This window comes from Anopheles aquasalis, chromosome X, assembly GCF_943734665.1.
Source record: "Anopheles aquasalis chromosome X, idAnoAquaMG_Q_19, whole genome shotgun sequence".
In the NCBI taxonomy this organism is placed as follows: domain Eukaryota; kingdom Metazoa; phylum Arthropoda; class Insecta; order Diptera; family Culicidae; genus Anopheles; species Anopheles aquasalis.
In genome coordinates, this window is record NC_064876.1 from 2,306,233 (window position 1) to 2,320,094 (window position 13,862).

Here is a 13,862-nt window from a genome sequence, read left to right on the forward strand (position 1 = left end):
CATCATGCATTCCCAGAACAGCGCACTCACCGGGACGCACGCACGCACGCGGTGTCTTGCATATACCTGTTTGAAGTCCTTCCGGGCAAAATGGATTTAGTTTATGTTTTTATTTCTTCAAAATGGATTGTAGTTTTATATGAATTCAAATCAACCACGGTGTCCACTTCGATTCGTGGTGGTGGTTATGAAAGGGGGGACTTCGGTCTTTACGAGTCCAAAAAAGGTCTGTTTTTGACGATTTTTGTGACGTAACCATTCTACTGTGTTTTTCCAAATAAACGGCATATTAATCTACAACTTTTGAAGAATATTTGGTATTATTTTGAGCAACATTCAATGAATAGTTAATCCGTGGCATAATATTTATGAAGGATTGTCTACGGAAAGATACTTTTTACGGTGCCCATCGTAGCGACATGACGGGTCATTTGAAATGTACAAATCGATACTCGTTAGAAAGATTATAAGTTTATCTAGGTAGCCCCGGAGAGTTTTTGTTGATATTCTAATTTTTCGATTTTTGGTAGAGTTTTGAAGTTGAAAAAGTGATGCTTTTCGCGATTCTGCCATAAAAAACAAACTTTACAGATTTGTTTAATAAAAAGTATCAACAATTTTCATGATATCTCGACGGGGCTACCTAGCAAACAGTGTACAGATGATGTGTTGAAAATTTCAAATCTATCGGTGCAGTAGTTTTTACGGTACTGGATGGACACCGACTTTGAAAACGTTCCGGTTTTGAGAGAAACGCTCTTCAAATGAGCCTTGCCTTGTAACGCGGATTTAAAAAAAATCTTTATCTTGGTCAGTTTTTCCTCGATTGATCCAAAACATTTACACAATACTCTTGAAAGCATCAGCATTCAGGGGGAAAAATGTTAAAAACATGTGTCACAAATAAAAACTAAACACCGAAGTCCTCCCTTACTGGGCGAATGGAAACGTTTTTTTTATTTAATTCGTTTACACAATGCCGTTTCAAAAGTGTGCAGCTTCGCTGTGCAAAAATGATAATAACTATAATTCAGTAACCCTTTTCTCGAATTGAAAATTCAAAAAATAAAAAATAAAAAGGCAGATAACCTTTAGGGGTTTCTGTCGGTGTCGGCGACAACTAATGCCTCTGACTCGATTAGATCAGTTTGGTATAACTTGTTTTTAGATCCCATTGACGCCAACGGACTGGACTGAAGGACGAGATAATGAATGTCAAAATAAAATAAAAAAAAGGAATAAGGTCCTTTTTTTATTTATTCTTCATTTAACAAGCTAGATGGTAATAATTAATATACAAACGAAGGAGTAAGCCCCGTATTCACCGTATTAGATCATTGAAACATTTTCTCACCCCCCCCCCCCCCCTCGGCTTACCCCTTTCGAATTCTGGGAAACAAAATGGTCTCCCGATTGTCAAAATCCCAACCATCCAAAATGGCGCCGTTCCCAGGCCCAGGCGGTGCTGGGTGACTTCACCCATATGGCAGTGGCATAGGCGAAGGCATAGCATCCATCCATCTGCGGTCACAGGTCGCACGCAGTGTCACACAGTCCTGGGTGTCCTCCCTGGGTGTTGTTTCGCTGGTTCCGCGTTGAAACGCCAAAGAAAAAAAAACGAAATAGCGAGCTGCACTGCGAGTTGTTGCATCTCCCCCGTCTCATCCCGTTCCCGTTTGCGGCGTACGTTCCCCGATAGATAGATAGATAGATATTCGATAATTCCCCGCCCCCAAGCGCGTTCGCTGATGTGTTTTGCTAGGTTTTTCTGTTGTTGTTGTTGTTGTTGTGGTTGTTGTTTTCCCTTCTGCCCCATGTTCGCACACGGGAACACGGTGCGTGCGTGTTTCCAGTTTCGGCCAGTGACTTGTCGTCCCCAACCCTCCCCCCGTTGGAACGGAGCAAAGACAATTGTGCGGAAAGCGAAAATGCAAAGTGAAAACACCATGGTGTGTGCTAACCGACAGAGAGACAGAGAGACAGAGAGACAGAGAGACAGAGAGAGTGAGGGAGAGCAGATTGGGCGAGGGACCGTGGCCAACCTCACTAGCGAGAGGAAGAGAGAGAGAGAGAGAGAGAGAGACCCTCGCGCCTTCTTCCCCCCGGTGTACCGTCCGCTCTAGCCCCTTGATTCGAGGGGCCAACAACCAGCCAGCCGTGCCAGCAACCCAAAAGGTCCGTCCACCAGTCCAGGCGCAGCTAGCTGGGGCGTGCTATCCGCTGTGTCTGTTTGTCGCTGTTTGGTGGTGCCTTCGCGAACACACTTGCTGGCTGGCCCAAAAAAAAAAAACAAAAAAAAAAACGGCTGCCCCGAACCCGAAAGCGTCGCGGAGCGCCAGAAGCAGCAGTGTGCCAGGCCAGGTGAGGGTTTGGTCCTGGAGCTTTGGTCTCGCTGCGCCCAGCGGAGTGTCCGATGCGTCACGCGGGGCGCACCGCTCCCTCTCTCTCTCTCTCTCTTTCTCTCTCTGTTTCTGCATTCCCCGCCGCACCTCCCGGTTCGAGAGCCCCGGTTGGTGCCTCCCGGTCTCTTCTATCCCCGGTTTTTCGCTCCCCGTGCGTCCCCGTGGGTGTGTTTGTGTGCGTGTGTCCGCCTGGCGGCCTGGCGGATTGGTGCGTATTTCTCCGAAAGCAAAACCGAAAGCGTGCGATGCGCGCGCGCGCGCCCGCGCACACACCATCACTCTCTCTCTCTCTCCCTCCCTCCCTCTTTAACGCTGTTCTTACTGTTGTCCTTGTGCGACGACTTCACTTCGTTCCCGTTGATCCTTTTTGGCCTTCCGTGGCAGCCAGGTAGAGGCGACATGTAATTTAGGGAGGAAGGGAGCACGAGAGAGAGCGAGAGAGAGAGAGTGGAGGATGGTTGTGAGGCTGCTACCCGGCGCATGGCATCACGGTTACACAGAGAATTACCCGCTGCTGCTGCTGCACACACAGATATATACACACAGTACGCCAGAAAGGAGTTCCTGCTGGACGGCCACCGAACCGAAGAACTTTGTAACAGGAGAGAGAATCTCGCTCTCTCTCTTATCTCTCTCTCTCTCTCTTCACCTGGATCATTGCGCGATACGTCGATCAGCAACAACCGATTCAACAATCAGCAACCCGCAACAACAACAACAACAACCCGTCACCAAGGATCTGCAGCAACAGTGAACCTTCGCCGCTTCGCCGCAACCACCGCTACCCGCTCCGAGAAGAAAAGAAAAAAAAAACAGTGAAGGACACCCGTCAGTGGGAGTTTTGTTGTCCACCGGCTTTGCGGATTTCCATTCCCGGTACAAAACCATTCGCTACTGGTTCGCTCCTCGTCTCCTTTTCACTGCTCTCTCTCTCTCTGCTCTCTCTCTCTCTGCTCTCTCTCTCTCTGCTCTCTCTGCTTTCTTTTTAGGCTGCTCGGTCGGGCCACCCTCGCTTCTGATTCGATTTGGGAGTTTTCCAACTCCCAGGAGCAGGAAAACTTCCTGGCTTATCGGTGGTGGCGGCAGCAGCAGCAGCAGCACCAACAAGACAACTCGAAGCGGCCCCTTTTTCACTTGTACGTGTGTATTTGTGTGACACGAAACGCCATCCTTGTTGGCGTGACTCTCTGGGCTGGCCGGACACAAATATGTCGGGCGCACACGCCCCGTCTCGCTGAAAAAAAAAAAAAAACACTGAGTTCTCGACAACAGCGCACAGCCCCTGTCACATTGATTGTGAGCTTCGGCGTTAAGCGCTTTACCAGCGAGCGCATCTGTTCGGCTCATCATCCTGACCCATCGATCCTATTCGCCCCTTTTCCCCCCCCCGTACAGTAGCAGCAGCAGCAGCACAAGCAAGTCGCCGGGCGCGCGCCACACGATCAACCCCACCGGAAACAGCAACCGGAGACCGGAGCATCCGAAGCGGAGTGAGTGTTTTTTTTTTGGGAAGCTTAGAAAAGAGAGAGAGAGCGAGTCCAGCAACAACAACAATACCACGCAAAACAGAAAAAAAACAAACAGTGGCAGTGAGAGAGAGAGAGAGAGTGTGTGTTTCCGGTCCCGGTGTCTCATTGTGCATGTGTCCTCGCGTGTCCTTGTGGTGTGCTTGTGTTGTGTGTGTTTTTCGTGTTGTGTTTTCCCTTGCGGTGTCAGTCGCTGGTGAAGCAGAAGCGGCACGCAACCACTGCTGCTAGGGAAGTGACGGGGTCCGGACGTGTGAGAAAAGTGTGTGTGCCGCCCGCCAGGACGAGGGGGCGAGAGGCGAGCAGCCCTTCAGCAGCACGCCAGCAGCCGCCGCCTCCCCCCAAACAAAACGGCCCAACACCGCAACAATCAAAACCCACAACCTCAGCTCCCACCAAACGCAATAGGGGTTGACGAAGAAGGATAAGAAGCAGAAGAGGGAAGGAACAAGAAAAAAAAAGCAGCAGCAGCAAGCAGTAGCAGTGGCAGCAGCGCCAGTGTCCCGAGAGCGCCATGTCGGACACCAGCTAGAAGGGAAAAGCAAGGTAGGTGGCCGCACACGAAACCGGAGAAAACCTCGGCTGGCAACTGGTTAGCCTGGGATAGTCGACCATTATGCCATTACAATCAGTTACATGTGTTTTTAGCCACACGAAAAAAACAGTAATCGACGAGATAAGTTGATTTCTGACGTGCATCTTTTTATACATTTTAAGGTGCTGCTGCTGTATATTAGCGATTGTAGCATTTTTGCATTTTTTTCTTTTTTTTTGTTTGTTGTTGTCGCCATCGCCATTCTTTCGCGTAACTGCAGCCTTGCTCGCTCCAAATTGAAGCGGTAGTTAATCCCTCGTCCGGTGGGTTATTTTGATTTTAATTTTCCCCTCGCGCCCCCGCCTCACGGGAGCGCAGCACATCGCATCGCGCGATCATCTTCATCATCATCATTTTTATCATCCTAAGCAGTGTGCGGGAGCGCGCGCGCATACAAAGTCAATGATGTCATCTGCTCAGGGGATTAAATGGGAGGGGGAAGCGGCAGGAGTGCGGGTGGCAGTAACAAGCAACCTTGCGCGGCCCCTCCGTGGTGAGCTCACGGAGCAGCAGCTCCGCTGAAAGCTGATAGGCACACAGGTTTTTTTTTTATTGTTATTGTTGTTGGTTTTTTTTTTGGGGGGAAGCGGGGAGAGGTTAGCTTTGTCACCAAAGGCGTGTGCGCATCGTGTCACCGGGCGTGATCGTATTTCACGAGGAGAAGGAGGAGGAACCGCCTTCTCTAATTCTGTGCCACGCGCCAGAACACCACCCACCACCACCACCACCACCACCACCGGCAGCTGCGCTTTCCTATGCGGAAGTTTGGGTGGGGGTTGACGCGGTCGTGGTCACCGGCCGTTAATTGGCAGCGAGCGAGCGAGCGAGCGAGCGAGTCTGGCGGTCGGATTAGGCAGTGCACATAGGTCATCGCTACCCCTTTTGTGTGTTTGCGAATGGCGAATGTTCTTCCACTCTCTAGCCCCCCGCTTCTTTTTTTTTTTAAGGGTAAGCCTCGCAAAGCTTGCTCACGTTTCTCGCTCTTCTCGGTGAATCGAAAATCAATGTCTCCGTAGACAGGACAGGACGATGACGACGACAGCCGGGAGGTGGTTTTTACCTTCCTGTCACCGAATTATTGCATGGCGTGGATGCAATCAGCAGCAGCAGCAGCAGCAACAGCAGCAGCAGCAGGATACGGACAATGTTGCCATCGCACAGCGGGGTATTTGTGGCAAAAGGTTGGCCAAAAGTTATGGAGCATAATGTTTTGTTGTGTGCTCTCTAATTTTGTCTTGCTCATCATTTTAAAAATATCCTTCAGATAATGGCACAATCATATAGAGAACTCATGCTTATGATTACAAACTCCTGCTTTGTGGCCATTTTTAGCAGTGAATGGGGAAGGATACAAGTAACAGGAATCGGAGCGTCGGGAAAGTCTTTTTTAAAAAAAAGGAGTTATAGTCAAGATAACCGCCTGTTTTTTTGGTATGCACGAACATCTCCGAGGTTAGAAGAATATTTTGCAGTCCTTTTTATGGTTTGATGTTTAAAAATAATCACAGCTTTTTATCCAAAAATGAACCTTCCCAAAATCATATGGAAAAGTGATGATTCCAACTTCAACGTTTTCTGTAAAGCCCTGTGTCGATGGCAAAGGCAATGCCCGGGGAAAGATTCTAACAGCATCTGAAAGAGTAAAGTCTCTAGAATAGTAAAACAAGTCAGAATGATTCCTCCCTGGTTCCTCTTTTCGATGTTTTTCTTTATATATATGCTGAGTTAATATATATGCTAAGAAGAAAATAGCACCACTTTTAGAGTAACCTACTGCAGAAGACAAAATGAAGGTATTTGAAAGGAAGTTCTGAGATTGAAAGCAAATTTCAAGCGAAGATGGATGGATACCGATATCAACTGGATGATTTCAATGCTTGCAAATGATAAGTGGTTGCAATCTAGAGTGAATTTCATTTGTTTTGGGGAAGGCACATGCTTTAAAGGGGCCCGAAGAGAAATTGCAGAAATGAAAGAAGTAAGAGAAGCGCAGATTCATGGCAAAAACAAACACGTTTTCTTGCTCATATGCCCGCTGTGCGTCGGGGTCTTTGTTTCAATGGCTCATCGGTGCTCTATTTGCTCTCTCTCTCTCTCTCTCTCTCTCTCTCTCTCTCTCTCTCTCTCTCTCTCTTTCTCCTCGTGTGTTTCTCTGTCAGGACATCCACACGTCACAAGAAGTAAAACAGAAAATGCGATAGTCTAGAGTCCTGAGCAAGGCGATGCCCTATCTTGATACATCCTTCTAGAGATTCTTTACTAGATCACAAAGAGAGAGAGAGAGAGAGAGAGAGAGAGAAAAAGAAAGAGAGTTAAACAAAAGAGCGACCGAAAATCGAATGTGATCGGCTAATCGGACACAAATTGACAGCGAACAATAGCAACAGCAGCAGCAGCAGCAGCAAAGTGTGGTGTGTGATGGCCACCACCACAACGAAACCATATTGGAGCCGCCATCCTTTTTGGTCCGTGCGAGATGAACCACCAACGAAAACGAAACGCGGTTTCCTCGCGTTCGGTCCGCGGCTTCGTGGTTCATCGACCAACGCGACCAAACGAGCAACAGTAGCAGCAGCAACAGCAACGATTGCCAATAAAGGTGGAGGGTTTCTCGCATTTTCCACGTCGCGCGCTGGACACGCGGAATGACGTTCGATGAAGATGAGATCGAACCATGCTCGATGCTCCGACAACATGTTGGTGGACTGGCTGGAAGGAAGGCAGAAAGAGAGCAAGTGGCCACAGTGACGCTGCAGTCGTTTCCCGTTCCCGAGCAGCAGCAGCAGCACCAAACCCGGTCGGAAATGTTGCCGTTAACGCTATGTAACTGTCTCTGCGTACGTGCCGGGTGTGCGTGTGCATGTGTGTGCGTGTGTATGTGTGCCTTTTTGGTGCGCACGCGCGCTCACCCGGCCCGGCAAACCCGGACTCCATGGACCGTGGTCCGTTGGTGCGATTTTCACCAAAAAAAAAAAAAACAGGATAAAAACCCAAAGGGCAAGATGACGATGACCACCACGGGTTACAACCCCCGTGCCCCCTCTCAATCCCGGCGCATCCCGGTGACAACTGCACACCAAGGCGCGCGGGCGCACGTGCCAAAAGGGGCCCCCAAAGGAACGCACCCACTTCAGGACACGCAAGTCTCCAAGGACATCCGGCGGGGCGACGAGATCCGGCGAGCACCCGCAGGATGGTCCCAAGTGGCCCGGGAAGGGGGTGGTGGGGGGGGAGGGGGCGTAAATCAACATGTACGCTCGCCGTGTTGCAGAGTGTCCTGGTAGCCTGGAACGGGCCACCGACGCAGTGGCAGCAAAAGGCGCCGGGGGTCAAGGCGTACAATATGTCGGTCAAGGACTTTGGCCGGGAGCGGGAGCTCGGCGGAGGCCGTTCCCTCACCTGCGCTCCTTGGAAGTAGCCGAAGGACGAAGAGGGCTGAGGGTGGGAGGCTATTTTTGCATTATTCTTTTTTTTCTTTCATCCCCCACCACCAGGGCTTCTTCGCGTATTGCAAGACGGACGGCCCGTTCTAATGACTCTCGCTAAATCGTGCGCTTGATTTCCACTCACAACTTCACGCGAACTTGTTTCGCGTCCCGGTCACTAATTTGTTTGTTTGTTTTTTTTCTTTTTATTCATATCACCGCTCGGCGGACTACCTTGGTCTAATGCACTAATGGGCCACGTAGGAATGTTTAACAAAAACAAAACAAAAAACACAAAACAAAACAAATAAAGTGCAGGAAACCAACGGACATTAGCTTTTGGGACATTTAATACGAGACGCGCCAGGCAATTATCTGGGCGATGCTCCAATTAAGCAAGTCCAGCCCCGCAGGGTGGTCACCTGCGTCAAAGCATCCGTCCTATGATCCTGCCTTTGGTGGACTTGCTTGCTTCCTCGGGAACCGCAAACAATTTGCCCGCTGTCTGTCTGAATAATTGGCTCGAATTTGATTGTTTTTTTTTTTCTGAAGAAACCATTCGACTTTTTTGTTCCCCCCAAGTGGATGTTAAACATTAAACTACAGCTTTTCCAGTTTATTTGGTTGCATTTTGGAGAAGATTTGTTAAAAGCTTCATCCGTGGCATCAAATTTAGGAAGGCGTGTCTTCGAAAAGGTACCTTTTCCGGTGCCCATCCAGTACCGTAAAAACTACTGGACCGATCGATTCCACACTTTCAACACACAATCTGTACACTTTTTGCCAGGTAGCCCTGTCGAGGTTTTGTTATTAAATTGTTGATACTTTTTTTTAAACGAATCGCCAAAAATCGTGTTTTAGGCAAACTGACAGAAAGCGTCACTGTTTTCAACTTCAAAAATCTGCCAAAAACCGAATAATTAGAATAACAACAAAAGCTCGACGGTGTTACCTAGATAAACTCATAATCTCTCAAACGAGTATCGATTTGTGTTTTTTTCTGATCACCCAGCTACGATGGGCAGCGGGAAAAGTACCTTTTCGCAGGCGCACCTTCAGGAATTTGATGTTATGCATGAAGTTTTTGTTAAATTTTCACCAAAATAGAATCAAATATCCTTCACAAGTTGCTGTTTAATATGCCATCCTCTTGAGAGAAATATGTTGAATGGTTTCTTCACAAACAATCGTCAAAAATGAACCTTGTCTTTGGCCAGAAATTACCAAAGCCCCCCGCTTAAGTTATGACTTCTGCACAAGGCTCAACTTTACCGAAAATCAATATCTTTGTCAACTGTGGAATTGATTGATCCAAAACAATTTCACACAATATCCTTGAATGGCTCTCTACATTTATGAAAAAAAAAAATATGTAAAAACTGAGAATTGAGTTTAAAAAAGAAAAGAAATACCTAAGCCCCTAATTCCCGCAGAGCAGAGCCAGCTCCTGTAGCTCGTGTTGGGTGCGACCCAGTTGAGGTGTCAGCACGCAAGGTTATCATCCCAAACAAAGGGATAATGCACCACCACCACCACCACCACCACCACCACCACGACCACCACTCGTCGTTCGGAAATGAATGAAATGTAGTCCATGGTCGGCATCCCGGTCTGTGTGCGAATGCGAAGGCCTTTCCTACGGTGGCGGTGGCGTACCCAAGGCAACCGAGAACCAACCGACAGAGGACGATGCTGATGCTGATGCCGATGCTCTTTCAAAAAGGGGAGGGGGGGGGGCTACAGGCAACAGCAGCATCAGCAAACGACGACGACGACGACGACGACGATCGGTGCATTCTAACGGTGAAACTGGCGGCCTCGCAGAAAGTGAAACACGCATTCCAGCGCTCCGACGAGCGCACAGAGCGAGAGAGAGAGAGGGAGGGAGATGAGACACAGCGAAAGGAGCAGATACGAGCGTCCAAAAGATGAAGCAAATATTTGCGCAAAATTAGCTCATTTCCGAGCACACCATCACCACCACCGTCATCATCATCATCATCACAACCTCGCCTTTCACGGCCTGGCACTGGTTCCGTTCGTCCTTGTGCATTCCTTGTGCGGCCCTGTTGTGAAGCGCGAAGGAGTGCGAGCCGGAATAGTATCCTTGCACGTAGCGATAGAGATGCACCATCGTTGCTGTGGGCCGTCCCATCATCATCATCATCATCCGCAGCAGCAGCAGCAGCATTACGCGGAGGGCGCTCCAGCCGTTCGCCAATTATTCCGTTTTTCCGCCTTCAGGCACAGCACCGTGGCGGGGAGGGGAAGGCACTTGGTGTGTGCTTCGGTCTCTAGGCAGCAGCAGCAGCAACAGAATAGCGAGAAGGATACACTGCCTGCCGCAGCCATCGCTAGGCACGAGCGATAGACGCGTCCTGTGAGCCAGCGTCCACCATTTCCTGCGCCTGTCTTGTGTTTTGTGGAGTGTTATGAAAATTGCAAATTATTCCACCTCGCCCAGCATAGCCGACGCCTCTCTCCCCCCTCGCACAGCTTTTCCTGGGCCTGGGAGAAGTATTACTTGCGAGCGTGGCACTGCTTCTTGGCATGTTTGTCTTGGGTCCTGCGAGATGATCGGCCCGTATCCGCCAGTATGCCTTACCGCCTGTACCGGGCTGTGTGGACGTTGCCAGCGAGTTAACACACTCACTAGTGCTGTAGCCCTTTCTTCGCTTAACGAATGCATTAATGGGCGGGTTTTAGGGTTAATTTGGGTGAAAAAATGGCTCATATTTGATTACCTTTTTTTGTGAGTAAACCGTTTCACTTAATTTAGTCAAGTGAATGTCATACGAAACTACGAATTTTCGGAAATATTTGGTTGTAGTTTGGAGCAGATTAGTTTAAAACTTCACCCAGGGCATCAATTTTTAAAAGGCGTGTCTGCAAATATGTATTTTTTTTCCGGAAACCTTCGTAGCCGTGTGATGGGTGATCAGAAATATGCAAAACAATAATCTTTTCATAGACTAAACGTTTATCTAGGTGGCCCCGTAGAGGTTTTGTGGATATTCCGATTTTTGGCAGCGTTTTTTAAATTGAAAAAGTGATCACATGGATTTGGAGCAAAAATGGCTCAGTTTCGACGGTTTGTTTAAAACAAAACCCATCTACCTATAGATGTTTTTGTAAATGCCATAATAAACTACAACTTTTCAACTATCTTTGGTGGTATTATGGGGACGATTTATGAAAAACTTCCCCCATGGCATCAAATTTAGGCGCGCATGTCTGGAAAAATGTGCTTCTTTCGGTGCCGTATCGTATCGCAGCCGCGTGATGGGTGATCAGAAATATGCAAATCGATATTCTTTTGATAGATTGTAAGTTTCATTCGATAGCCCCGTTGAGTTTTTGTTGATATCACGATTTTTCGATTGTTGGCAGCGTTTTAAAGTTGAAAAAGTGATCGCACGATAACCAAAGCCGGGTTCGTCGCTTAAAGTCTCTTGATTTGGACCAAAAAATGGCTCATTTCCGGCGATTGGTTTGCAGAAAACTCTCTACCTATACATGTTTGCTGCAAAATGCCATAATAAACTACATCTTTTCAAGTATATTTGGTGGTATTGTGGAGAAGATTTATTACAAAATTAATCCATGGCATCAAATTCAAGGAGCGCATTGAATCAGCATGGGGCGCAAACTATTCAAAAATCAGTGTCTTTGTCAGTGTACCTTCGATCGAGCCAAAACTGTTACACAATATTCTTGCAAGCATGAGCATTCATAAAATAAAAATGTAAAAAACTAATGTCACGCAATGCAACTGTCTTTTCGGTATTTTACTTTCCGGCCAGTGCCTAGGCCGAGCAGCTCTCTGGGTGTCTGGAACTGTGGAACACGGTTCGGATATATCCGCTTGGTTGTAGGAAGTGGAAAGCTCATCGATGAGGAAGTTATGCGGCGCGTTCCGAATGTTCTCTTCCCAGCCCCGCACCTTCTCTCGGGGTCCCATTTTCCCATAAAAGGCAAAAAAGCTCCAGCCCCCTCTCTTTTAGAATAGAGAAAATTGAATCTAAACTATGGCATCACCCAGATCCAGGCAGCAACACGCGCTGCGGTGCTTTTTACGCCCGTCTCACCATCCACGGTGCACGCGCGTTTTATAAGTTTCGTAAAACGTTAACGATGATGTCGCACCGATGGCCGATTGCGATTGGCGCAATACTTATGGGCCGCTCATTTGCGCTCGCAACCGGTGCGATGCACTCGACCTCGAGAGAGAGAGAGAGAGAGAGCGCGCTGCATGCTAACAAGCCAACCAACACGATGTTTTCCCAGGACATTCCTTCCAGGGAGGGGGGGGGGGGGGGGGGGGGGGGCGACGATAAAAAAGAAAAGTTCCATCCCGGGTCTCCGGCAGGAGGAAACATTTCGCTTTTTATTGTCACACCCAGGGCCACCCCCACCCGGACCGTCGTTCGATGCAAACTTTTGCGCAAACCACTTCCGGCTGGCTGAACCCGTTGGCGCATGGCGGGGGCATTAAATCATCATAAAATGCGTGCCAGTGACGAAGGCCACTCAGCCATTTATCCTGACTTAATTTCCCCCCCCCCCCCCCCCCCCGGGTTTTGCCTTGGTTTGGCGGCGGAGATTTTTCGGTTTTCCTTTTTTCCCTCCCGGACGGCGACACGAGTGCGATGATGATGGTGATGATGCAATGCGATGCGTTGAGGTGCATCCGGAAAACAACCGGAAATAGTGGCCCAAGTTTTCAAGTCCAACCGTTTGCATCATCCATTTAGCATTTGTGAGTTGTATCGACGACAAACTGTGAGCTGTTTGTGCTGAGCAGCAGCAGCATAATGGTGAATGCTGAGGACCACCCTCTTCCTCCTCCCCTTTTTTTTCTCTTTTCTAAACTTTACTTTCAATCTTCCCTTTAGAAGCCGCCCCAAGGCAGAAGTCCAAAAAGACTCAGGAGTGTGTTTAGTCAGCAGTTTTTTTTTTTTTTGTTCTTTGCGTTTTTCCCTTGTGCCTCCGGTCGAGCATCGAGCGAGCTCCGTGCTCGACGACGAGCGAAAGAGGAATCGGAATAACAAGGCCTCAACGGTTCCACAATCCACGCAGCCAGCTGAGCTGATGGGAGGCTGCAGAAGTGGCCAATTGAGCAGAGACCGGCTTCTCGGCTCATTATCATTTCATCTGCGTCAGCTTCGGCTGCTTGCTGCACAGTAACCTTGTTTTGTAACGTGTCAAGAGCTCGGAGTTCCAACCATTCCAGCTAGCCAGCTGCGGTACCTGCGGCTGTTGTTGGTCACACATCAACATCATTCCAATCCATTCCTTGGCCGATTGGCTTGCGAATCGCCGGGTGACCGTTATCCTGGCGGCCATGTTTTAGTGCCCCCGGAAGGATGACGAAAAATTCCCCTTCATGTGTGTTAGTGTGGCGTATGTTGTGCCCATCAAACGGGTTCGGTCTGTGGAGTCTGCGGTGCGGTGCACAGAAATCAAAAAGGCGTCATTTTGCGTTTTTAGGAGCGTACGGAAACCGTTTGAGCTTGGTATGGATGCGTCATCGCGATGGAGTGTGGCATGGTGGCCGAGCAGAAGAAAAAGAAGTCGTAAAAAGGCGTCTGCCTTTGCGCGATCCACTGTTCGCGGGCACCGGGGATTTTGATTTACGGCTTTCTTTTCAGATGCACTTTTATGCCTTTCATTCCCAAAGCCGATCAGCGATCACGGGCGGTGGCGGTTCGGTGAAAAGTGAAGGAAAGAAGAGCGTGGCGATAGAGTGACCAGGAGCTAAGAACTTTGTTCGAACACTTTTTTTTTTCTCGGTAAAGGGGGGAGGGTGGGGCAGATTTTGCATAAATAGAGCGCGAGCGACCGGCCCGGCTCACACTCAGTCGTCAACGGTGCAGGCAGCAACAAGTGTGATCCAGATCATCCGCAGTAGCAA

At 48.8% G+C, this 13,862-nt stretch overlaps 1 protein-coding gene across 3 annotated transcripts in view; it reads left to right on the forward strand.

Annotated features, from left to right (window-relative positions):
- Window positions 1-1,574: 1,574 nt before the first annotated feature.
- LOC126571614 (rho GTPase-activating protein 190) overlaps window positions 1,575-13,862 on the forward strand; it is a 29,236-nt gene continuing 16,948 nt past the window's right edge. For all 3 annotated transcript variants that reach the window (XM_050230292.1, XM_050230300.1, XM_050230308.1), the window contains exons 1-2: window positions 1,575-1,683; window positions 3,798-4,474. The gene's annotated coding sequence lies outside the window, so the exon portion shown is untranslated. The remainder of the gene's footprint in view (window positions 1,684-3,797; window positions 4,475-13,862) is intronic.